The 25,153-nt window shown below is 43.9% G+C and overlaps 1 protein-coding gene across 6 annotated transcripts in view; it reads left to right on the top strand.

Moving 5' to 3' along the window:
- NAP1L1 (nucleosome assembly protein 1 like 1) overlaps positions 1–25,153 on the top strand; it is a 161,923-nt gene that overhangs the window by 22,318 nt on the left and 114,452 nt on the right. For 3 of the 6 annotated variants that reach the window (XR_011255819.1, XM_069584046.1, XM_069584055.1), the window contains exons 2-3: positions 1,821–1,953; positions 5,432–5,555. The gene's annotated coding sequence lies outside the window, so the exon portion shown is untranslated. Of the gene's footprint in view, positions 1–1,820; positions 1,954–5,431; positions 5,556–7,133; positions 7,692–25,153 lie in introns of those variants that run through there. The other 3 variants (XM_069584045.1, XM_069584038.1, XM_069584054.1) reach the window with 3 other exon arrangements.

Below are 25,153 nucleotides of genomic sequence, written 5' to 3'. Positions count from 1 at the left end.
GAACTGCAGCACGCAAGGCTTCTCTGACCTTTCCTATCTCCCTGAGCTCACTCAAACTCATGTCCACTGAGTCAGTGATGCCGTCCAGTCATCTCATCCTCTGTCACCCCCTCCTCCTCTTCAGTCTGTTCAGTTCAGTTCAGTTCAGTCGCTCAGTCGTGTCCGACTCTTTGCGACCCCATGAATCGCAGCACTCCAGGCCTCCCTGTCCATCACCAACTCCCGGAGCTCACTCAGACTCACGTCCATCGAGTCGGTGATGCCATCCAGCCATCTCATCCTCGGTTGTCCCCTTCTCCTCCTGCCCCCAATCCCTCCCAGCACCAGCGTCTTTTCCAATGAGTCAACTCTTCGCATGAGGTGGCCAAAGTAGTGGAGCTTCAGCTTTAGCATCATTCCTTCCAAAGAAATCCCAGGGTTGATCTCCTTCAGAATGGACTGGTTGGATCTCCTTGCAGTCCAAGGGACTCTCAAGAGTCTTCTCCAGCACCACAGTTTGAAAGCGTCAATTATTTGGCACTTAGCCTTCTTTATGGTTCAATTCTCACATCCATACATGACTATTGGAAAAACCATAGCTTTGATGATATGGACCTTTGTCAGCAAAGTGATGCCTCTGCTTTTTAGGTCTGTCTAGGTTTGTCCTAGCTATTCTTCCAAGGTGCAGGCATCTTTAATTTTGTGGCTGCAGTCACTGTCCACATTGAGTTTGGAGCCCAAGAAAATGAAATCTGACACTGTTTTCACATTTTCCCCATCTATCTGCCATGAAGTGATGGGACCGGATGCCATAATCTTAGTTTTCTGAACGCTGAGTTTTAAGCCAGCTTTTTCACTCTCCTGTTTCACCTTCATCAAGAGGCTCTGTAGTTCCTCTTTACTTTCTGGCATTAAGGTGGTATCATCTGCGTATCTGAGGCTGTTGATATTTCTCCCGGCAATCTTGATTCCAGCTTGTGCTTCATCCAGCCTGGTGTTTTGCATGATATACCCTGCATATAAGTTAGATAAGCAGGGTGACAATACACAGCCTTGACGTACTCCTTTCCCAATTTTGAACCAGTCTGTTGGTTCATGTCCAGCTCTAACTGTTGTTTCCTGTCCTTCATACAGGTTTCCCAGGAGACAGGTATGTGGTCTTATTTTCCCATCTCATTAAAAGTATTCCACAGTTCATTGTGATCCACAGTCAAAGGCTTTAGCATAGTCAATGAAGCAGAAGTAGATTTTTTTTGGAATTCCCTTGCTTTTTCTATGATCCAGCGTTGTGTTGGTAATTTGATCTCTGGTTCCTCTGCCTTTTCTAAATCCAGCTTGTACATCCGGAAGTTCTCAGTTCACATACTGCTGAAGCCTAGCTTGAAGGATGTTGAGCGTAATCTTGCTGGCATGTGAAATGAGTCTTCTTTAAACTTTTTAAAACCCAGTCCCTAAGGAAATAAGTTTTGCATTGAAAGTGAGCACTTAGAAACTTTTAAAGCAATATGTCAGTAATTTATATATGTTGAATCTAAAAACAGAAACCTTGGCTTATATGTTGTGTGTCTTTTCATTCCAGTTTGCTCTTCTTTTTTGTTGTGGTTTATTAAAATGTGAGTTCATGATGGGTTGGAAAAAGAAAACCTGGTTCTTCATTCAGATGGTTTGAGAAGCACTGTCCTGAAAATGGTGTTTGGCAGGAGTGTGGCGTATATGTGTGTGTGTGTGTGTGTGTGTGTGTGAAATTAAAGGGAGAGCGGAAGTAGAAAGTCATTAGACCAAATGACATGTCATTGGTGAAGGAGTTGGTGTTCACTTTTCCTCACTGTGTTTCACCGTAGAGTTTGCAGACTGTGTCTTGATGGAGCAGCTGAACACACAGTAAATGCTCCCAGGAGCGTCCCCTGTGCCTGCACACAAGAGGTGCGAGCCCTGCGCCTGGCTGAGCTTGTGGACAAGACCCTTCCTGGTCTGGTGAGCCGCATTCTTGGGTTCTGAGTCCCAGCTCTAGTTAGGAAACTAGCCATCCCTGGCAGAGAGGGCTCAGACTCTCCAGGGCCTCCATCCTTGGGAACTCTGGATTGATGGCTGCCCTCCAGCTTTGACACTGGACTGTCAATTCATTCTTTTTTTCCTCTCTCTCTTTCCCTTTTTTTTTTTTTTTTTTTTTGGCTGCACTGCAGAGTTTGTGGGATCCTAGTTCCCCAATCAGGGATAGAACTCACACCCTCTGCACTGGAAACATGGAGTCTTAATCCCTGGACTGCCGGGAGTCGCTTTTTCTTTATTCCGTTTTCTTTAAACTGAATGCAGGGATCACAGAATAACAGCTTTTGGAGGACAGACAAAGTAGTTTTGTTCAACAGAATATAAAGAGTATTTACAGGAAAATGTTGCTGTTCCATGTGTAAGTGAGTAAAAATATAATGAGTGTTTTTTTTTTTATTAGTATAGCTGATACACAGATTCTCAGAGTTGAAAGAGCATTAAAAATCACTTAACCCAAAGATTAAAGAAATCCCTGCTGAGAAGTATTCTCTAGTCTCTGCTTAGGAAATAAACACCCGTCAGTGAGTGTCCCAGCAGGAAAGGGAAGGCACACTCCAACTGGGTCACTGGAAAATAATAATTTACAGAATTGTGGGCAGGCATCATGGAAGCCATAGGGAATAGCGCAACACTTCCAAACCAGCAGTCTCAGGAGGCCCTTGCCTTCCCTGTGCCTGAGAGGTCAGCAGAGGCCATGGTTCTTGGAACTCTGAGGCAGTAGCTGTCTTAGTCTGCTGGGGCTGCTCTGATATAATACCGCAGACAGGGTGGCTTAAACAACAGATGTTTTTCCCTCCTCTTCTGGAGGCTGGGCAGTCCGAGATCAAGGTGCTGGCAGATTGGGTTCCTGGTGAGCCCCCGCGCCGTGTCCTCACGTGACAGAGAAAGCAAGTTCTGTTCTCTCTTCCTTTTCTTCCAAGGAAGCTGATCCCTTCATGGGCACTCAGATGATCTCATCTAAGCACGATTGCCCCACAAGGCCCCACTTCCAAACACCATCTCTCTGGGGATTAGGACTTTAACGTATGAACTTTGGGGAGCACAGATATTTACTCCAAATCAGCACCAATAGGGAGGGCTGCCTGATGGGAGCCTGTCGCCTTCAATAGAGGGATGAAGACAACCCATGGCAATGTGACAAAAGGGGCCCAGTGGAATGAGGACCCTGAGCTCCCTTTCCACAGCTCTCTTATTGGACACACCCACCAAGAAGCAGGAGGGTAAGGTGGCTCGTTGATCTGGCTCTTATCAGTCAGCCTTTCTTACCGTAGAGCGAGGAAGGTAAGGATCTGGAGAGGCAAGTAGAAAGCACACAGCCAGCTTCTCAGACTACTTATTAATATTTCCCTGGAATGACTAAGTGTAATAATGTATATAAGGCTCTTCGTGTAGTGGCTGCAATGCTATGCTACTGCTGCTGCTAAGTCACTTCAGTCATCTCCGACTCTGTGTGACCCCATAGAGCCCACCAGGCTCCCCCGTCCCTGGGATTCTCCAGGCAAGAACACTGGAGTAGGTTGCCATTTCCTTCTCCAATGCATGAAAGTGAAAAGCGAAAGTGAAGTTGCTCAGTTGTGTCCGACTCTCAGCGACCCCATCAACTGCAGCCCACCAGGCTCCTCTGTCCATGGGATTTTCCAGGCAAGAGTACAGGAGTGGGCTGCCATTGCCTTAGATATTTAATAAATGCTAATGTGCTGGATGTAAATGTGACAGTCCCAGACTTATTACTCAGGCATATATATATATATATTCAGTTTTTAAAAAATATACTTAAAAATTAAGTTTGGATCAAAAGTCCCCAATTTCTCTTCAGCAGATTGCAAAAGCAGAGTCTTACTAAATCAGTATAATTCAGTCATTTTTGAAAAAATTCATTTTATTTAGATAAATTGCCACATTCAGTGTTTTCCTTTCCACCTTCTTCTCCATTTTCTCCCCTTCTCAGGCCTGATCTAAATTTCTGGAAGGGTCTCATGAATGATATAAGTATTGGTAGTGTATGGCTCACTGTCATCCTATGTTCTCTGTGGTATTATCATCTGTTCTTCCCAGTTCTGTCATTTCTGCCAAGCGCTTATGCTCTGAGTCTTCCGGGGTTTATCCTTAGTACAAGCATCCCTCAAAGATACTGTAGGTTCGGGCCCAGACCGCTGCAATAAAGCTAATATTGCAGTAAAGTGAGCCACACGAATTTTTTTGTTTCCCACTGCACATAAAAGTCATGTTTAGGGACTTCCCTGGCAGTTTAATAATGAAGACTTCATGCTTCCAACACAGGGGACGTGGGTTCAGCCCTTGGTCAGGGAATTAAGACCCCATATGCCATGAGGTGTGGCCAAAAAAAAAGTTTAAAAATTATGTGTACACTGTACTGTAGCCTCTTCAATATGCAATAGCATTAAGTCTAAACAATGTGCATACCTTAATTTTCAAATAATTTATTGCTGGAAAAAAGCTAATCACCATATGAGCCTTCAGAGAGTTGTAATCTTTTTTGCAATAGTAACACCAAAGGTCACTGATTGCAGAGCACCATAATAAATATAATAATAAAGAAAATTTTGAAATAATGTGAGAATCATCAAAATGTGACACCAAGACAGGAAGTGAGGCACTGCTGTTGGGAAAATGGCACCAATAAACTTGCTTGTTGCAGGGCTGCCACAAAACCTTCAACTTGTGAAAATCACAGTATCTGCACAGTGCAATGAAATGAGGTATGCCTGCACCAACAATCAAGCTTTAGAATTAAAAATAAATAAAACCAAGTATCTTTCAGCCTCACTCGCCCCCTTAGCTAGATAGCCACGTGCAGTGCATTATCTGAGCCGTCACACAGAGCAGTGTTCACAGCCTGGGGTTAGAGTGTGTTAGAAGAGTCCAATGTCATAGAGATCTGTCTGAAGTAACGGAATTAAATATCAGAGACAATATTCAGGAAAGACATACAGACAACAGGATCCTATCTATTATAAAACTGATTTTTTAAGTGCTTTATATTTGTTAGGGAAGGAATAAGACCGACCACCCAATAGCCACACATCAGCAATGTTCAACCTGCCTTGTCAGGAGAAACTTTCATTTTCATGGGTGTGTAAGTTTGAGATTTGACTCTTCATTGAGTTTCTGCTTCTAGATAATAACTTTTTTCTTTTAGCCTCACTGATGTGAAAATGTAATAAGTTTTCTGCTTGAAACTCTGGGGTTTAATTTGGTAAGATTCCACAAGAGGTTAAAAGAATAAAACCAATTATAATTTTATTTTTTAAAGTATTATCAAAGAATATTTGCACAGCTTCAAATGCTCTGAATACTGGAATTTTGACATTTTGAAATAAGATTAATATGGTCTTCAGATTCTGCCAGTATCCAAACTGGGAAAATATGGTGCCTGTTCTAGGCTTGAAAGTTATCACCTAAATTCAACTAATGACCGAAGAATATGGAACCACAGGAGTCATGAGGATTTCGTTAATCTGTGTCAGCTGTTTGTGGTTTGGTCCTTTGCGGTTCGTTCTGAACAGGTGAGAGCTGAAAGTTTAATTCCTTTGTCCCTGTTACCATGATACATCCAAAAGAAAAATATTAACGATCCAAGTATTTACACATATCTTCGTTGCTAGGATGCAGTTGTAGTCTCAATGTGTTACTGTTTGTTACCTCTTGAGTGGTACTATTTGGTTGCTCATTGAGTAAGAAGAGAAGAATCAGTATAAACAGTAGAGAGTTTATAAGAGCAAACATGCTTTCTCTATGCCAGGCTTTGGGATAAGCACTTTTCATAGATTAATTTATGTAATTCTCCCAGGGACCCAGTGATGTAGTTACTAGTCCAGTCATTCCCATTTTAGTGATAAAAAAGTTGGTTGAAGTGGTGGTTTAATCTTTTGTGACCCAACGGACTGTAGCCTGCCAGGTTCCTCTATCTGTGGGATTTCCCAGGCAAGAATACTGGAGTGGCTAGCCGTTTCCTTCTCCAGGGGATCCTCCCGACCCAGGGGCTGAACCTGCACCTCTTGCATTGCAGGCAGATTCTTTATCACTGAGCCACCAGGGAAGCCCCTAAAGAAACTGAGGCAGAGTCACTTATTCAACTATTATTTATTGAGTCTCTATGACCCGATAATCAGCTTAAGAATTAGGAATACGTCAATCATTCCTGGCTTTGTGGAATTTACCATCTAGTGGTAAGAGAAAAAAAAAACAAACTACAAATATGTAAATTATATGGTAAGTTAGAAACTGGTGATATCGAAAAAGCATGAAAGAAGGATTCTGTGTATGTCTGCGTGCACGTGTGCACGTGCAATTTAAAGTAAAGGATTATGGGCAGTGAGAGCGTCACTGAGAAGGTGACTTTTGAGCAAAACACTGAGGCAGATGAAGAGAGACCCAGGTAAAGCCCTGGGAGAAGATCATGCCACAAAGAGTAAACTGTCAAAAGCAAAAGCCCCGGGGAGTTGCCTAGAGTGTCTCAAACGAAGCAGGAAGGCCTTCATTAGTGGAGTGAAGCAAGAAATAGAAAAGGTCAGGAAAACAGCTGGAGTCCCTGGGCTTTGCAGACAATAACTTTTTGGAGCTGAGACGGTTTTGAACAGAGAAACTATATGATGTGACTTGTGTCATAAAAATATCATCTGGATGTTATATTAAGAATAGACTGTGTGTGGGCAGGCAGTAGATGGGGTGTTGGTAGGCTAGGGCAGGAACCAGAGAGATGAGTTAGGAGGCTATTATAATAATCTGGGGGTCATGGAGACTATTAACAATAACGCAGTTGGTAATGAGAGGGGGTTGTACCAGTATAGTTGTATGGAGGTGTTGAGAATCATCAGATTCTGAGAATATTTTGAAGGTGGAATCCCTAGGATTTGCTAGCAGATTCTCTTGTGGCTCAGCTGGTAAAGAATCTGCCTGCAATGTAGAAGATCTGGGTTTGATCCCTGGGTTGGGAAGATCCCCTGGAGAAGGAAAAGGCTACCCACTCCAGTACTCTGGCCTGGAGAATTCCATGGACTGTATAGTCCATGGGGTTGCAAACAGCTGGACATGACTGAGCAACTTTCACTTCACTTGGATATGAGATGGAGAAGAGTCAGAATGACTCTGAGCTTTTTGTCCTGACTTACTGGAAGGGTGAGGTTGGCATTGACTGAAGTTGGGGGAAACTTGGAGAGGATCAGGGTTGCTAAGATCAGAAGTTCAGTTCTGATCTGTTAGGTCTGACATGATGACAGAACATCTGTGGGAGGCAGGACGATGGCTTTCCCAAAGGGGCCACCTGGATCCTACCCCCTGGGACCTGTGAATACGTGTAGCTACATGGCAGAGGGGAATGAAGGGGAGAGAGGGAATGAAGGCTGCCAATTAGCTGACCTTGAGATAGCATTATCCAGATGGACGCAATGTAATCACAAGGAAGAGGGCCACGGAGGAGGCAGTGTCAGAGCGATGCAGTGTGAGAAAGACCCGACTGGGCGGTGCTGGCTTCGGAGAGAGAAATGGCCGACAGCAAGGGAGTGCAAGCAGTCTCTAGAAGCTGGAAAAGACAAGATAACTGATTCTGCCCTGGAGCCTCTAGAAGGAAACGCCACCCTGCTGGCAGCTTGACTTTAGACCAATGAGACCCATTTTGGACTTCTGACCTTCAGCAGCGTAAGGTAATACATTGGCGGGTTTTTTCATGTTTTCTTCATTTAGCATTGGCTGCGCTGGGTCTTTGTTACCGTGCAGGGTCCTGCTCTAGCTGCCGCAAGCGGGAGCTCCTCCTCCTCGCAGAGCTCCTCCTTGCGATGGCCTCTCTCTCTGCACAGCACAGGCTCTAGAGCAGGCAGGCATCAGCAGCTGTGGTGCTAGCACTCAGTTGTCCCCCAGCGTGTGGAATCTTCCTGGAGCAGGGGTAGAACCTGTGTCCTCTGCATTGGCAGATTCGTAACCATTGGACCACCAGGGGAGTCTTTGGTGTTGCTTTAAAGTCACTAGGTTTGCAATCATTTGTTGCAAAAACAAATAGGAAGTAGAGAAGTAGAGCATCCAAGTGGAGCTATCTGGTAGGTAGGTGGATATAAATGTCTGGACTTGGGGTAAAGGTTCTGCTGCTGCTGCTGCTAAGTCGCTTCAGTCGTGTCCAACTCGGTGCGACCCCATAGACGGCAGCCCACCAGGCTCCCCCGTCCCTGGGATTCTTCAGGCAAGAGGTTCAGGATGCAGATATAAATGTAGAATTATTGATGATACTTAAAACCAGGAGACCTGGGGGATTTCCTGACAGTCCAGTGGTTAGAACTCCGCACTCTAAATGCAAGGGGCGTGGGTTCAATCCCTGGTCGAGGGACTAAGGTCCTGCATGTCACAGAACATGGCCAACAAACAAGCAAATGAACAAAAAACTAGGAGAACTGATGAGATCAAGGAAATCAGTACAGAGGAGAGAAGAGGGGAGGGAGGAAAGGGGAGGAGGGAAGGCAAGGCCTGAGCTTGAAGAAACTGCCAGTCCGAGATCAGGAGGATGTGATGGAGCCAGCAAAGAGGCCTGGAGGGAGAAGCTGGTGAGGCGGGACAGCCAGGGGGTGCGGTGAAGGAAGTGTTCCAAGAAGGGGTGACCATATGCATCACGTGCTGCGACAGGTCAGGTGAGAGGAGTACGGGGATGGGTCGCGGGATTGGACAATGTCAAGGCTATCGGTGATCTTGACAAGAGCTGTCTGAGTGGAGTGGTGAGGGCCAAACCCTTCTGTAGATCTTAGCAGGGACAGTAAGAATGGAACTGAAGATGAGTATAGACTCCTTTCTGGAAGAATTTCATCATGAAAACGGGCAGAGAGCAGGATAGCTGGAGAGGAAAGCAGCCTGCTGGAGTGTGAGCAAGAGAAGTAACAACGCACCTCGTGCTAATGAGAACGACCAGCAGAGAGGATCAGAGAGGCCCGCTGACTTGCTCAGGCCACGTGACATGTAGAGCGGGGTCGAACTGTCCCAGCTGAGGACAAGCCCACCCCCAGAAGCAGAGCCACTTAGCTAACTCGGCAGCTGACCAGACACTCATGAGTGAACCTAACCAAGACCAGCTTAGTAATGCTTGCTGTTTTAATCTATTAAGTTTATGGGTGACTTTTATGTAAAAAAAAAAAAAGCAAAACAAAATAAAACTGGTATTGGGTCAAATTAGATACATGTGTTTGGGGTGCACATGACCACCTAAGCTCACGACCACAGCTGACTAATGCATGCAGGGGACATTATTAGTTTCTTTAGAATGAGACTGTAAGAGGCCTTTTGCTCTCCAAGGTCTGCCTAGGTATGAAAATGTATATTTTATGCTAAATTTCTAATTTCCTTTTTCACTGGAAAAAAAATAGAAATGTAATCACCTTATTTACGACATGAAATTGACATATATTTCTCTCAATAGGTGGCAAAATAAGAATAAATAACACTGTTACTGTTCTCTAAATGCTTGTCTAGACAACACCAAGTAAATGCTTTTTCATGCTGTAAGAATGCCATAATTTAAATTTTTTACACTTTGCTTTCATTTCTTTTGAAAAATCATGAGGGAAGTTTGCATCTCATATATTTGAAAAGATCATTTTCCTATGTTAGCTTGATTGTGATGATTATTTTACAGTATATATGTATGCTGAAACATCAAATTGTATGTCTTAAGTATATACAAATTTTGTCAGTTATTCCTCAATAATGACAGGAAAAAAAAAGGCAAAATAAAATTTGGTTCCTCAAAATGAATTCATCAGGTGAAAAAAGGAAGAAAGAGAAAGGAAATATCATTTTCCAAACCCTTAATTGGCCTTAGTTCTGACCCATAAGTAATTGTCTGCACAATTACTTTCAGGGTATTATAACTTTGGTGCAAAAAAAATTATGATGGCTATAAATTCATCTTTTAGCTGTAACTGTTAAAATCTAGAAATAGAAGCTTGGAATACATTTCTTGATTAATCCATTCCTTTTCTCAAAAAGTCTAAGATGAGGAGGACAGAAGTGTAAGTGAATTTGGAGTAAAACCTTATTTTATAGCATTTTATGCTTTAATGTGGGGTTCCCCGGTGGTGGCTCAGACGGTAAAGCATCTGCCTGCAATGTGGGAGACCCGGGTTTGATTCCTGGGTCAGGAAGATCCCCTGGAGAAGGAAATGGCAAACCACTCCAGCACTCTTGCCTGAAAAACCCCATGGACGGAGGAGCCTGATAGGCTACGGTCCATAGGGTCGCAAAGAGTCAGACATGACTGAGCGACTTCACTTTCCCCGATGGCTCAGTGGTGAGATGAGGGTTTGATCCCTGGGTTGGGAAGTTGCCCTGGAGAAGGAAATGGCAACCCACTTAGTATTATCTCCTGGGAAATCCCATGGACAGAGGAACCTGGTGAGTGACAGTCTATGGGGTTACAAAAAAGTTGGATATGACTTAGTAACTGAACCTCAGCAATGCCTTAGTGAGTCTCTAAGCACAGAGCATCTTGCTTTGTATTCATTTCTCTTCTCTTTTCTGAGGGGTTAGGCTATTGTGATTCTCCTTAGGGTCCCGATCCCTAGGACTTCCCTTCTCTCTCCTCCCGGATTGCCCTCACAGTTCCATTTCAGAGTAGATGCACTATGCCCTTACTGGTGCTTTCTTTGTGTAAGTTTAGTAATTCCTGGTTTTACCAGAATTTATATCACCAGACTGCATCACTAGTCTATGTGTACCCTGATGTAAGGTCCTGTTTGAAGCCTGTAGCTTTACCGATTGGGTTAGATGCATATCTGGTTTCCTACAGACATGGGACAGAAATTTGCAAGTTTAAGAAATGTGGAAAAAAAAAAAAAAAAGAAAGAAATGTGTTTGCCCAAAGGCCTAGTGATATGTCGGTAAACATTCCTGTCCACAGAAGTTTCTGAGTCACTTTGTGCAGTGACTTTCCTCTGGCATATCAGGAAGCATTTAAGAGAGCAACTTTATTCATGACTCTTTACAGCAGACGGTGAAGAAAGCACTGTTGTGGGGGGGTTTTGGTTGGAACTAAGGGAGCTATTCTGAACTTGACATCCACTGAAGAGCCTAAGTGGGTATGTCTTTCATATTTGGTCTCTAGGTATTAAGCACTTTCTTAACATTAATCATTTCCTTGTCTGTATAATAGGGTGTCAACCAGAACTTCTATATAAATAATAGTTTTATTGAACATGTATGCCAGGAGCTGTTCTAAGACCTTTCTAAGTTGGGGGTTTGAATGCATAAAGCAGTTGAATTTCATTTCTGTTGATTTTTAACATTTCTTAGACCCAAAAACAGTCTTCAAAGTTCTTAAAGGTCATTTTGTCATGAAATAAAAAGCAATTATATGACTTGGAGAAGTACTGAAAGAGAAATATATTTATTTCTGAATATGTTTGTGTTCAAGCAATCAGTTGATTCATAGGAAGACCAAACAAGGAAGCATGACAGGGATTAATACAGCAATTGGACAGCCATGAGAGAAGGGGATTTCTGGCAAAGGCAAGGTGTAATCATGAAACAAGAGAGATGGAAAACATAATGAGACCACAGCTACATGCAATAATGTAGCTCTTTTTTTTTTCTTTTTAAGTTATGTCTTGAGTGTAGCTGAGTTTTAAAAGGAAGTGGCTAAGGAAATGCTGGCACTAACCTGTATCTTTTCTTATGAAGCTTATGATGCCAAACAATTGCATAGTTTTCCAGAAATGGTGAAATTAACATGGTCATGTGCCCTAAGATGGGGGCGGGGAGAGGAATTTGGGATGAAAAAGTGTATCAAATTTCTCCCAAATTTAGCCATTTAAGACATCAAAAAATACATTATCTCATATAGTTTCTAAAGATCTAGAACCCAGGAACAGCTTAGTCAAATGGTTCTGGCTCTTGAAGTCACAGTCAAGCTGCCATCTTCTAAAAGCTTGACTAAGGCTTTGAGAAGAGTCCACTTTCAAAAGCACTCACAGAGATGTGGTCACAAGGCTTCAGTTCTTCACATTTTATTTTTATAACCTGATCAAGAAACCGACAATTACTTCTGCTGTATGTGAATGGTCAAACAGACCAACCATATTAAGACATGATTGGTGACTAGGCAGGGTGTGGCTATCAGGAGATGGGAATTTATGGAGACCATCTTGGAGCCTGCTTCGTTTATGGTTTATTCTTTTACAAAAAGTCGTTTGGCCTTCAGTTAATGAACCAGCATCTGCTTATGTACCTACCTCCTTTTGGATTGTACAAATCGTCATCATGGGAATTTGGAGCTGGAAGAGGCTGTAGAGATGATCTTCCAACCCAGAGATTTTGGTCTTTTTGAGGAAAATAAAGCCCAGAATACACAAATGAATCGCTTTAAGCCACCCTCCCCTCCAAGAGCTGATTCAAAATTTTATCTAAAACCTGTCAGTATCTTTTTATAAAATATTTGAACACTATTTTGTTTATGGTTTATTTGACTGATTCATCACAACCCACATGTTTAATTTTTCATGAGTCTAGATTCAGTCAAGCCGAATCTTTTTTCAATTTATGAAAAAATGTATTGAGTGTTATTTTGTGCCAAATTTATATTAGATACCGTTAGATACAGTTTAAAATAAGAGGAAAAGAAAATCCCTTTCCTAAGAAGCCCATAGTCTATTCATGTTTAAATAAGTATTGAAATAGGTGCTGTGGAGGACACAAAAATGAAAAAAATATTATTCTTACTATAAAGAGGCTTAAAATCTATTGCAATTAATATTAGAATTCTGTATGTAAGATGCTAGTTGGCACGATTTACCTTTTCATATGACTGATCTCACGGCACCAGGGTTAAGCTAGAAGGCTCTGTAGCTCCCTTGTTGGCAGCTGGGTTTGCTACTGGCGGTTAAGAGGGGTCCCTGTTACTGCAAGGAGATCCAACCCGTCCATTCTGAAGGAGATCAGCCCTGGGTGTTCTTTGGAAGGAATGATGCTAAAGCTGAAACTCCAGTACTTTGGCCACCTCCTGTGAAGAGTTGACTCATTGGAAAAGACTCTGATGCTGGGAGGGATTGGGGGCAGGAGGAGAAGGGGACAACAGTGGATGAGATGGCTGGATGGCATCACTGACTCGATGAACATGAGTTTGAGTGAACTCCAGGTGTTGGTGATGGATAGGGAGGCCTGGCATGCTGCGATTCATGGGGTTGCAGAGAGTCGGACACGACTGAGTAACTGAACTGAACTGATGTTACTTAAATGTGTCTACATTTGTTTATTGAAGTACAATTATTTACAACATTATATGAGTTTTGTTAGGGAACAGGGTTCTTGGCCACCTTAAACAATGGAAACTGATCAAAGGCCAGACTAGAAATTCAAGCAAGACTTTATTGGGACTGAGGCTACAGCGGGAGAGAAAGCAATCAAGTAACAGTTTGCCAGGTCTGCATCCTAGGGGCAGGGGTGGGGGTAAGGGTGGGTGTCGGAGCGGGTCCTGGGGTCGGGCCCAAGGGGGTGGCTGTGGCGGTCTGCGCCTGCCGGCACTGTGCCGGGTGAGCGTGCCAGTGCAGCTCTCTGCTGTTACTGGCTGTTGGTCTTTTGGTGTCTTGTCGTTCATAATGTGCCCCAGTTGCACACGCTCACAGTGACTTTTGGTCCCTTATAGTTTCTTTGGATTTTGTTGCTGGAGAAGACACTTGTCCAGGGGCAAGCGTTGTAGCAAGGGGTCCCAGGTCCCAGCCATCCTCAGTTTCAGGTGACTAGCATGGTGATGACACCCCACTCCAGTACTCTTGCCTGGAAAATCCCATGGGAGGACCCTGGTGGGCTGCAGTCAATGGGGTCGCTCAGAGTCGGACACGACTGAGCAGCTTCACTTTCACTTTTCACTTTCATGCATTGGAGAAGGAAATGGCAACCCACTCCAGTGTTCTTGCCTGGAGAATCCCAGGGACAGGGGAGCCTGGTGGGCTGCCATCTGTGGGGTCACACAGAGTCGGACACGACTGAAGCGACTTAGCAGCAGCAGCAGCAGCAGCAGTATGTTTACAGATTATACTCTATTAAAAGTTATTACAAGATCATGGCTGCAATTTCCTGTGCTACACAATATATCCTGTGGCTTATCTGTTCTTCACGGGATAATTTGTGTCTCTTACTCCCACACCCTAGCCTGCCCTTCCGCCTTTCTCTCTCCTCTTGGGTCACCACCAGTTTGTTTTCTGTGTCTGGGACTCTGCTTCTGTTTTGCACATATACCCATTTATAGCATTTTTTTAAGACTCCACATATAAGTGGCTTTATGCAGCATTTACCTTTCTCTGTCTGACTTATTTCACTAAGCACAGCATTCTCTAGGTCGTCCATCTATGCTGCTGCAAATCGCAGAATTTTGCTCTTTTTTATGGCTGAGCAATATTCCATGGTGCACATATATAGATATATATATACCACATCTTCTTCATCCATTTGTCTGTTGATGGGTATTTGGGTTGCTTCCATAGCTTAGCTACTGTAGATAGTACTGCTTTGAACCCTGGGGTACATGTATCTTTTCAAAGTAGTGTTTTCATTTTTTCCCCTGACATATACTTAAAAGGGCAATTGTTTAGGCTATGTAATCGTTCTATTTTTAGTTTTTTGAGGAATCTCCAGACTGTTTTCCATAGTGGCTACACCAATTTACAATTCCGCCAACAGTGTATGAAGACTCCCTTCTCTCCACATCCTCACCAATATTTGTTATTTGCCGACTTTTTTGATGATAACCATTCTGACAGGTATGAAGGGATATTTTGCTGTTGTTTAGATCTGCAGTTCTCTAATTATTAGTGTTAGACAGTCAGTGTGTCCGACTCTTTGTGAGCCTTACAGGCTCCTCTGTCCTTGGAGTTCTTCAGGCAAGAATACTGCAGTGGGTAGCCATTCCCAATAATTACTAATATTGAACATCTTTTCAAATGTCTGTTAGCCATCTATATGTCTTCTTTGGAAAAAATGCCTTATCAGATCTTCTGCCCGTTTTTTGATTGGGTTGTTTGTGCTTTTTTTTTTTTTTTTAATATTGAGTTTTAAGAGCTGTTTGTATTGTTGACTATTAACCCCTTCTCAGTTATATCATTTGCAAATATGTTCTCCCCTTTTGTAGGTAGTCTTTTTTGCTGATCGTTTCCTTTGCTGGGAAAAGGTCTTAAGTTTAATTAGATCCCACTTGTTTATTTTTAAATATTTCTTTCTTTTGCCTTAGGAGACAGATCCAGACAATATTGCTGTGGTTTATGTCAAAGAGTGTTCAGCTTGTGTTCTTTTCTGGTTTTATGGTTTCAGGCCTTATATTCAGGTCTCCGATCCACTGGAGTTTATTTTTGTCTATGGTGTGTAGTGACGTTCTAATCACACTGATTTACATGGAGCTGAAATAGTAAAGGTAAAGAGCCAGCATAATGGCAGGCACCCAGGTGAGAGCTTCAATTACAGTGTGAAAGATGTTTCATAGCACTGAGCACTGCTTCTGTTTCTTCTTCCTGGAAAATGAAGGAAATAAAGACACACCGCAGGTTTCTCCTGAGGAGTAAAGGTTGGCAAAACACGCCACCCCAAATTAGGCTTTTTTGGCACAGGATTATTTTGAGAAATCGTAGACATAAGAGAAGCTCTGAAAACACAGAAGTTACCATTTTTAAGGGAAATTTACATTTATAAGGAAATCCCCCTTTGTAAGGTTATCTTCCTCTCTGTATCAGAAGAGAAAAGGGACTAAATCATAAGAAATCCATCAGTGCAGAAGGCACCAATTTAAATCTGTACAGCGAAACTTCCTTTTGTTTGCTATACTTCTCCTGGCCACATCTCCGTAACTGGATTCTCGCACACCCTTCTCTCTTTTGTCTTTAGCTGAAGATGGCATTTAAGCCTGAATTCTCAACTACCCCTGAGTGTCACTCAATTTTTCCTGCCTATCTCCCCAAAACACATGAAGCGTACATGTTAGTAAGCTTCTGTTTACTCCTTCCCTGTTACCCTGTCTCTTGTTACAGGGTTCCAAGGAAAAATCTTAGAAGAGCAGAGAGAAAATTATTTTTCCTCCTCTTCAGGAATAAATGCAATTATCCATGTAAAATACTTAGCCCACAGACTGACACATAGTAGACACGTAAGTTATCCTTATCAGATGTTTCAATAAAGCATTCACAAGTATGGACATAGATAAGGCGGGAAGAGCAACAGCAAGCCATGGGTCAACAGGGCTAGGAGGAAACTAGGAAGGAGGTCCAAGGCGCCAAAGAACTAGGAAATATAAGAGCAATGGATCTGGCTGGCAGAGCAAAGTGAGGATGAATTCCATCAAGGTTTTACTCAAAGTCAGGGCAGGCTTGGTGAGTAATCAGATTTATTTGCAGGGGCTGGAGGGGGAGAGACAGCAGACCAGAGGCAAAAACTAGGTGAATTTAAGGTTTCAATATAAGAAAGGAAATATAGATATCATATAGTGGAGCAAGTAGAGGCAGGCTTGGGCATAAATGGCTGTACCTTGTCAAAGGAAACAGCTAGGGTGGAGGGGAAAGAGATTAATGCAGTATGCCAAGATGATATCCACGTATGTGGGAGCCCGTAACCGTTACGTGGGGGTATAGTGGAGATCATTTGGATAAGGATAAAAGTAAAGAGAAAGCAAAAATGACGTAGTTGTGGGAGGATAATAAAGACAGTTCCATACAGAGTAGGAAATAGAAATTGTATTCTGGAATCAGACAGCACATGCTGGCCAGGCTCTCCAGAAAATTGCTAGTCCTAGGTTCTGTTAAGAACAATGCATCAAATCCTTGAAAGTCAGAATATCATGGTAGTTTTAATTTAATGGACCATAAAGGTGGACAGATTTAATTTCTGATGTATTATGTGACATTTGATAAATTAACCTCTATTAACCTTGATTTTCTAGCAAGTCAAATAAAAATGATAAAATTCTTCTGAGGGCAATATAGGAGAAGTCTTTTGAAAACAGTTAAGCATTTTCCTAGAATTTCACCTTCCCATTAATACAGAAATGACAAAAGAGAGTTGCTATTTTGGATTTAATTTTAACAACAATGAAGAAGCTCTGAGCTGAGTTGGGAGCTTCAGAAGAAAGAGGAGAAAATACAAGGTAATTACCTATGCTACACCCTGGGTAGAAGGGAACTCAAAGCGAGAACCTGGGATCAGATCTTCTCTTTCCATTCCTCCAACTTGGCAAGAACTTTGGGACCACCCAGATGGCCACACATTTCCTACCTGTATGAAATGTTCCTTCTCCTTTGTCTTTCTGTGACATTTTTGTGCAAACATTTATTTTTCTGCCTAAGTGGTTCTGAAAGTGCCTAAGTCAGAGTCAGGAGCGCTTCGGTTCTCTTTCATTTCCTTTGTCCTGTCACTTCCCTACAAAATTTATCGTCCCTTTACTAAGATGCCATCCGAGCCCAGGTTTTAACCTCTCCTTTGATTTACCCACCTCTGAGTGAGCTCAGGTGTGAAAGTGGCAGTCGCTCAGTTGTGTCTGACTCTTTGCGACCCCGTGGACTGTAGCCCACCAGGCTCCTCTGTCCATGGGATTCTCCAGGCAAGAATACTGGAGTGGGTTGCCATTTCCTCCACCAGGGCATCTTCCCAACCGAGGGATCAAACCTGGGTCCCTTGCATTACAGGCAGATTCTTTACCGTCTGAGCCACAAGGGAAGCTCATGCATGGTATACATGTCAATAAACTTCTGTTTGTTTTTGTCCTGTTAATCTAAGTTTTGTCAGACATGGTGCGTCCTGCTGAGGTAGAGAGAATGTAGGAAGATAGAAAGTGAAAGTGAAGTCGTCTTCGACTCTTTGCGACCCTGCGGACTGTAGCCCCCCAGGCTCCTCTGTCCATGGGATTCTCCAGGCAAGAATATTGGAGTGGGTTGCCGTTTCTTTCTCCAGGGGATCTTCCCGACCCAGGAGGATAGAAGGAAAGATTTTTCTCCTCCCCTGCGATAGCTACACGATGACGCAGCATCTGAAAAGCTAAGCCGCTGGGCTTTTCAAAGACTTAGGTCTGGGGTGGGCACAGCATCGCTCCCGCCACATTCTCTCAACTGAAGCAGTCGTAGGGCCAGACCAGACTTGAGAGTGTGGGAAATACACGCCACCCCTCAGTGGAGGCAGAGGGGACCAAGAGTGAGAGGCCATTTAGAATCTACCGCATTCCCATTTAATGTCTTAAAGACACTCAAGCCCTTTGTATAGACCTGGAAGTACCCAGGTGAGGGCTGGCAGCAGGAAAGAGACCTGTCCTAGTCGTAGCCTGGCAGCACTCAACTCCACACTCCCTGCTTCTTCTCAATTGCTTCTGATCACTTCATCACTAAACCCCCATTCTTTTGAGGACCCCCTCTTCCTCCAACAGGCCCACAGCTGGAGCTTCCTTCTCTGAGGCTGTGCTGCCGCAGAGGTGACAGGGAGCGGCAGAGGCGGGGAAGCCAGATGTCGGTGCCCCCCTTCCTCCCGCCTTCGGCCTCCACTCCCACCGGGAGTGCCCACGGCGGCTGTCCCTCTTCCCGAGGTCCTGTCTCCTGCCAGCTCACTGAAGATCCATCGTCCCAGCTCTCCAGTTTCTTTTCCTCTCTCACACATGGCTTACTTTCTAATAAGTCTCCAGATGAGGCCAGAAGTCATTTCCCATGAGAAAAATCTCCTTACCCCAGAGAGAAGCGTATCGACCTTGTCATGCCCTCGTCCTCCCCACATCACAGTAGCGACCCTGGACCTTACCTTTCACACCTAATGTCCCACTAACAAGGGACGTGGAAATAACAAGATAGACTTTATGTTTTTTTATGAATATAATAAATTTAACCTTTCTCTCTCCTGGTTTTTATCCGTGGCCTCTCCTCTGCTCTGCCAGAGCTGTCTGCCTGCCTTGGGGAGGATGAAGGTCATAGCAGTAGGAAGGCAAAGAGGAAGGGGAGAGCAGGATTCAACTTTTGACTTCCGGAGCTGTCAGAAATGAAACAATAGTCTTAAAAGCCAGTCTTTGTCAAGAGAAGAAATTTCTCTACTCCATAAGCCATCATTAACATATCAAGAGCAGAATCTAGCGGGCTAAAAGGAAAGTGTTATTCTAGCAGGAGAGATCTGAGGGGAAGAAAAGTACCTGCTGCAAAGGGGTAGGCGGCTGGGAGGTGATGGTGTGGGAAGCCCGCCGCCTGACCCGGAGCGGATATGGGAAGAAGGGGCTCACGTTTGTGGAGCGGGTGGCGAAAGGACGTTTTGAGACGCTGTATTACTCTCGAAGAGGGAGGTCTTCAAGTCGGTCAGAGCAGATAGCAAAGAGAGTTTGTCCTTCTCGGGAACAGCTGCTTGAAAGTAGGTGAGATTGAAGCTGGGGGACTTTCCACACGAGCTGTCACTATGTGAGGCTGAGGCCAAGAAAGCCTGAGGCCGGGAACTCACGGTGGGCCGGGGGGCAGCTGAGATTAGCGGCCAGACCTACCCTGGCTCTTTAGCCAGCAGCCGAGGAGTGAGGTGGCCCAGTGCTGACGACCTTAACCAAGCTGAGAGAGAAGGCGGGTGAGCTCCCCTGCAGATGTCAGCGGGATGCTCAGAAGGACCCAGACTCACCCCCAGCTTAGTGGGTGCTGACCAGCCCGCACCCAAGGACAGCGCTGACTGGCCTGCAAGGGAGACAGCAGGAAGACCAGTGCACGCCAGCCCCAGCCCCGTCTCCCCAGTGCCACGGGGACGTGCGCCTCGGCCGCTCCTGGGGCCATATCGGGGAAAGAGAAAGGAGCAACCCCGCTCTGATAGCGAGTTACACTTCAATTGATGGAATGTTTAGTCCTCACAGAACATGCCTGTCAAGAGTACCATTAACCGGAAAAGTCCATGAGCTCTCCCCACTCCCAAAACTGGCTGCTACCCAATAGGATGGGAGCTCACAACTTTAGGTCTGTGACCGAAAACTTTAAAATTACATAGTCTCGTACATTTCAGTTTTCCTTTTTGTTCAGTTTGCACCTTCATTCTTCATGTCTTCTTCCATAAATGACCAGGTTTCCTACAGAAATGAATTCTTCAGCTCCCCCAGGATGCAGACAGAGCTCTAATTAATTTTTAAAGCAAAAATATTTCTTCCTACCTCATCAGAAGCCATTATTCCTTCCAAACTCCCCATTGTTCATGTTTTATTTAGAAAGACCCAAAACTGTGAAAATACGAACCTCAGGTCACTCAGCAGTTTCTGGCACCTCTACTCTGATGAACTTGACTCCTAGGAGCTCGGCTGCCTTTCCCTGTGGTCTGCTGCTTGTCTGGGGGCAGCTGCCAGAAGCTCTGTGTGTGGCGTGGCCCAGGTGTATCGGGAGTCACATCCCAGCGGACCCAATTCCGTGGTCTTTTCTAGGGTCCCATCTGTCTCAGCCACAGGTAACTGTCCTGCTGAATTGCGATAAAATAAAAATAAAGTTCCTCCTCTTCTTAGTTTGAGATAAAGTTGGAATTTTTCAAAAGGTATTTTCAGTAAGAAATTAAGATAATTTTAAAAAAGCATTAATGTATAAAAACCAAGGAGTATTTTGGATTACAGATTTATTGCAGCAAACAGTGGTGCAGGGGAAGGGAATGCCCAGGAGAATATCACCTCAGTTGCACAGCTTTTAGGGCATTCAGTGAAGGCTTCCATTCAGTGATGGTGTCATCCTGTACCAGAGTCAGAAATACCACTTGTGATTTTCTTCTTGCTTTAAGCAGTGGTTTTCACCCAGGGAGGGAGTGGGGGGCGATTTTAGGCCCTCAGGGACTTTTGGTAAGATCTGGAAATGCTTTTTCAGTCATCACAGTTTAGGGAGAGTGCTGCCATTGGCATCTGGTAGGTAGAGGCTAGGGATGCTACTAAGCATCCTACAGTGCACAGGACAGCCCCCCACAGCAAGGAGTTATCCTGCCCAAATGCCGATTGTGCGGAGGTTGAGAGAACCTATTTTGAGAACCATATTCTGTATGACAATTAACTGGTGTGGTCAAAAGTTGGTTCTCATTGGAAAAGACACAAAATCACAATTCTATATTAACTAATGAACTAACTAATCATTCCATTCATGTATTAAATATTTTTTGGTATCTACTATGTGCATGGCCTTGCTAAGCAATGAGCAAGACAGACAGACTCTTCCTTTGCAGAGCTTATGGACAAAGGCAAACAAAAAGCCATTAAACATAAAATTATACAAATGTTATTATTTCATTATAATTGTGATAATGCCATAAACAAAATATATGGGCAGATAATAAGAATGTTATTGAAGAGAAATCTAGCTTTTAAAAAATCAATAGAACAGTATTATATTTTCTAAAAATTAAAAAATTCATTGAAAGAAATTCTTAGTGTTTTATTCCCAGGAACTTTCATCACGACTGTTTTCAATGAGATAGTCTGCTTAGTCGTCCTTGGTTTTCCAAAGGAACACTGTGACTCTCCTTGTTTTCAAACTGTCCACTCTCTTTTCCAAAATATAATAGCCTATTGAAGCTTGTTTGCTGCTGAACACAAGCCCTACCCTCCCTGTGGAAACCAGAATGATTCTGGGAAGAGCTGGGGTTAAAGGGCAACCTTGGGTTAATCCAAGAATTAAGACTGCAGGGACAGCCTCCAGTTTCCAGCTGGTGGCCAACTCCTTTTCCTGCATAAAGATTCTCAGTAAGCAACAAAATCCATATTTCACAACATGAGTCTATGGTCTTTTCCCAGGGATATTGATCACGGAAGCCTTCTCTGGGGAAAGGAACGGTTGAGACCTGAAATATGAATTAGCAAAGTTGGGAAAGGTGAGGGCAAGCATCCCAAGAATGTGAAGGTCTATGGGGTGTAAGCTGACATGCCAAAACAATCCTCAGACTTAGTGAATACAGAAAAAGTACTCACTACGGTCTTTTCCTTCCTTCTTTTCAGAGCCATCACAGCCTTTTTCTTACACTTGGTCCAAAACATGTAGCCCTACTTAGGGGGACGGGAATGGTGGCAGAGTTGCTTTACAGTGACTCACTGAACGATAAGCCCCAACCAGCTCTCCTGCAAATCTCTGACAGCAAATGCATGATCACAAATGCATTATAAGAATTATAACAAGGGCGTTCAGAAACAGAGCAGTGAGTATTCTCCACTGAGAATGCATAAGGCTATGCAGCAAATATTTACGTCGACCTGGCTGAGGGCCACACCAGGGCAGACTTTCATTTCCTTTTTGAGATCAAAGATTCCATGGAGAAGCTAATGAAGACAAGGGACTCGTCTCCTGAAAAGGGCAAAGAAAAGTGAAAGTGTAAGTCGCTCAGTCGTGTCTGACTCTTTGCGACCCCATGGACTGTAGCCCGCCAGGCTTCTCAGTCCATGGAATTCTCCAGGCAAGAATGCTGGAGTGGGTTGCCGTTCCCTTCTCAAGGGACCTTCCTGACCCAGGGATCGAACTCCTGCAATGCAAGCAGATTCTTTACCATCTGAGCAACAAAGGAAAAGGCAAAGAAGCACTTATATATCTTCAAACCTTTGCATACAGTTCGTGGGTTTCCAGTCCCAACCTGCATCTCTCTCAGGCAAACACAGCTGTGCTGCTCTCAAACTATAACAATGGAACTAACATGACATTGTAAGTCAACTAGTTTATAAAAAAAAATTTGTGACAGTGGATAAGGAAGAACATGCTCCTGGTAGGAGGCATTGTGTTCTGTCCCGGACATAATGAGTTTGAGGTGCATGAGGCAGGATGTTCACGTGGAAACATCCCAGGAGCAGTTTAAAATGCTTCCTGGTTTTGTTCGATTTTGCGTTGTTGTTGTGCTTAGTTGGAAGTGGGTGGGTATGCATCAGTACAATGGGCCCCATCCCAGGAGTCCAGATTCTCCTGTGTCCATATTTAGAAAAAATTTTTCTTTTTTTTAATTTTTTTTTTTTTTTTTTACTTTACAATACTGTATTGGTTTTGCCATACATTGACATGAATTTTTTTTCTTAGAAAAATGTTCATTGTAAAAATTTTCCTGGGTTTCTGTTTACTTAGAATATGACCCTCCCTTTGCTTTTTTAAGGTCCTTTTCATAATCACTCTCTCCTGCAGAGCCCGATTAAAAAAAAGGCCAGCACTAGAGCCAGGTTAAGGGGAGAAGCTGAAATATTAAAATATGGTTGAAAGAAATATTGAACAAATCTACTCCTCACCCCATCAGCCTGCTCAACGGACGGGCTAAACTGCTCTCTGAGCAAGCTGAGTCTGAGCTGTGCTGCTTTTTCTTTGTTGTTGGGTGTAAGGTTTGCGGGCTGTAGAGGCTGAAACATGCCCCCCAAAAAGACACCTTCATCCTAATCCCTGGAGCCTGTGAATGTCACCTTACGTGGCCTTTGGCCTCACAGGACCAAAAAGGCGCTTTGCAAATGTGATTAAGGACTTTGACATGAGGAGATCAACCTGGATCATCTGCACGGACCCTAAAGGCCACTGCATAGATCCTTATACGAGGGAGGCAGAGGGAGGTCTGACGCAGAGGAGAAGGCAGATAGGAGGTGGCAATGTGGCCACAAGGCAAGGCTGCAGCGGCGTGCCCGTGAGCCAGGGCACAGCCACAGTCGCCAGAACTGAGCAGGGCTCCTCCCTCGAGAGCACAGCCCTGCTGACAGCCTGCCTGCAGGCCAGCGAGACTCATTTCAGACTTCTGGCCTTCAGGATTGGGAGAGCATAAACTCCTATTGTTTCCGATCACCAAGTTTGTGGAAGTTTTTTACAGTAGTTGTGGGAAACTAACTTGGGTCTCAGCGAGTCAGTAGAAGAGGCGGCGAACAATCCAGATCAGGTTTTTCAAGGTTTCTGCTTTCCATTTTCAACCCCCCAAATTTCTCTCTGAATCCCAGTGAATCTTGTCTCACCTTGATACTGTCCTATACAGACAAACTGATTTGGATTTACTAGTACAGAATTCTATTAATATTTTGTTTGTTTTGGCTCCTTCCCCTTCGGCTTATATTTTCTACCTCCAAATAGTCATATACTGTTTGGGAATAATCAGTTTCTCTCTCTGCCTCTTTCCCCTACCCCCTCCCCTTCTATTGTGCTTAATCTGAAAAGTCACATACAGTGAACAGCCTCCTTTTTCTTTTCCTGTGATTTCCTTCTTTTGGTGGTTTAGAGCTGCAAGGCTGCTTGCCCTCAAGTGTTTGAAGCCACCCACACACTTTTGAAGTATTGCCTCCGGCAGCTGACAGCGCTACGCAATCAAATGGGAGTCGTGAGTGCCGCCATCCTTCGTTTCACAAATCCACTGTGGAAACGGGTCTGTAGGAGGAAAGGAAGAAGAGAAAATGATATGCCATGATAGAATTTTTTGACATGAGAAATAAATTGGGCCGTGTTTATTTTAAAATAACCACTAGTGAGAGTGGGAACTAAAAGCAAATCTACATCAGAGAATCTGGGGCGTCACAACAATCCACATGGAATCTGTTTGCGTGAAGACCTGGTACAGGGAGAAATGGTATAGGGAGGACTTTAGGAAGATAAGGGCTTCCCTGGTGGCTCAAAAGGTAACACATCTGCCTGCAATGCGGGAGACCTGGGTTCGATCTTCCCTGGGTCGGGAAGATCCCCTGGAGAAGGATGGCAACCCACTCCAGCACTCTTGCCTGGAAAATCCCATGGATGGAGGACCCTGGTAGACTACAGTCCATGGGATCGCAGAGTCCGACACGACTGAGAGACTTCACTTTCGCTTTAGGAAGATGGCCAAGAGATAGGGCACCAGGATCTCAGATGAGAACATTATAACCCCAGGGTCAGCTGATTATGGCATATATCAAATCTGGCCCACCATCTGCTTTTATAAATAAAGTTTTATTGGAACACAGTCATGTCCGTTCATTTACATGTTGTCTATGGCTAGTTTTGCATTGGAGTGGTAGAGCTGAGTAGCTGCGATAGAGACTGTTTGGCACATAGAGCCTAAAACATTTACTAGTTTGCTCTTTACAGGAAAATATGCCAATCCCTGAGATAACAAAATTGTATCAGCAGTTCTGAGTGCAAAAAGTAAGCTCTACCAAAGAGAAATGCCAAGAATTACCAAGTGTATTAGTTTCCTAACTATATTAAGTAACAGTTCTGAGTGTAAA

Source organism: Ovis canadensis, chromosome 3 (genome assembly GCF_042477335.2).
Source record: "Ovis canadensis isolate MfBH-ARS-UI-01 breed Bighorn chromosome 3, ARS-UI_OviCan_v2, whole genome shotgun sequence".
In the NCBI taxonomy this organism is placed as follows: domain Eukaryota; kingdom Metazoa; phylum Chordata; class Mammalia; order Artiodactyla; family Bovidae; genus Ovis; species Ovis canadensis.
The sequence above is the reverse complement of the archived record's forward strand: the minus strand, read 5'-3'. Positions and strand labels throughout refer to the sequence as shown.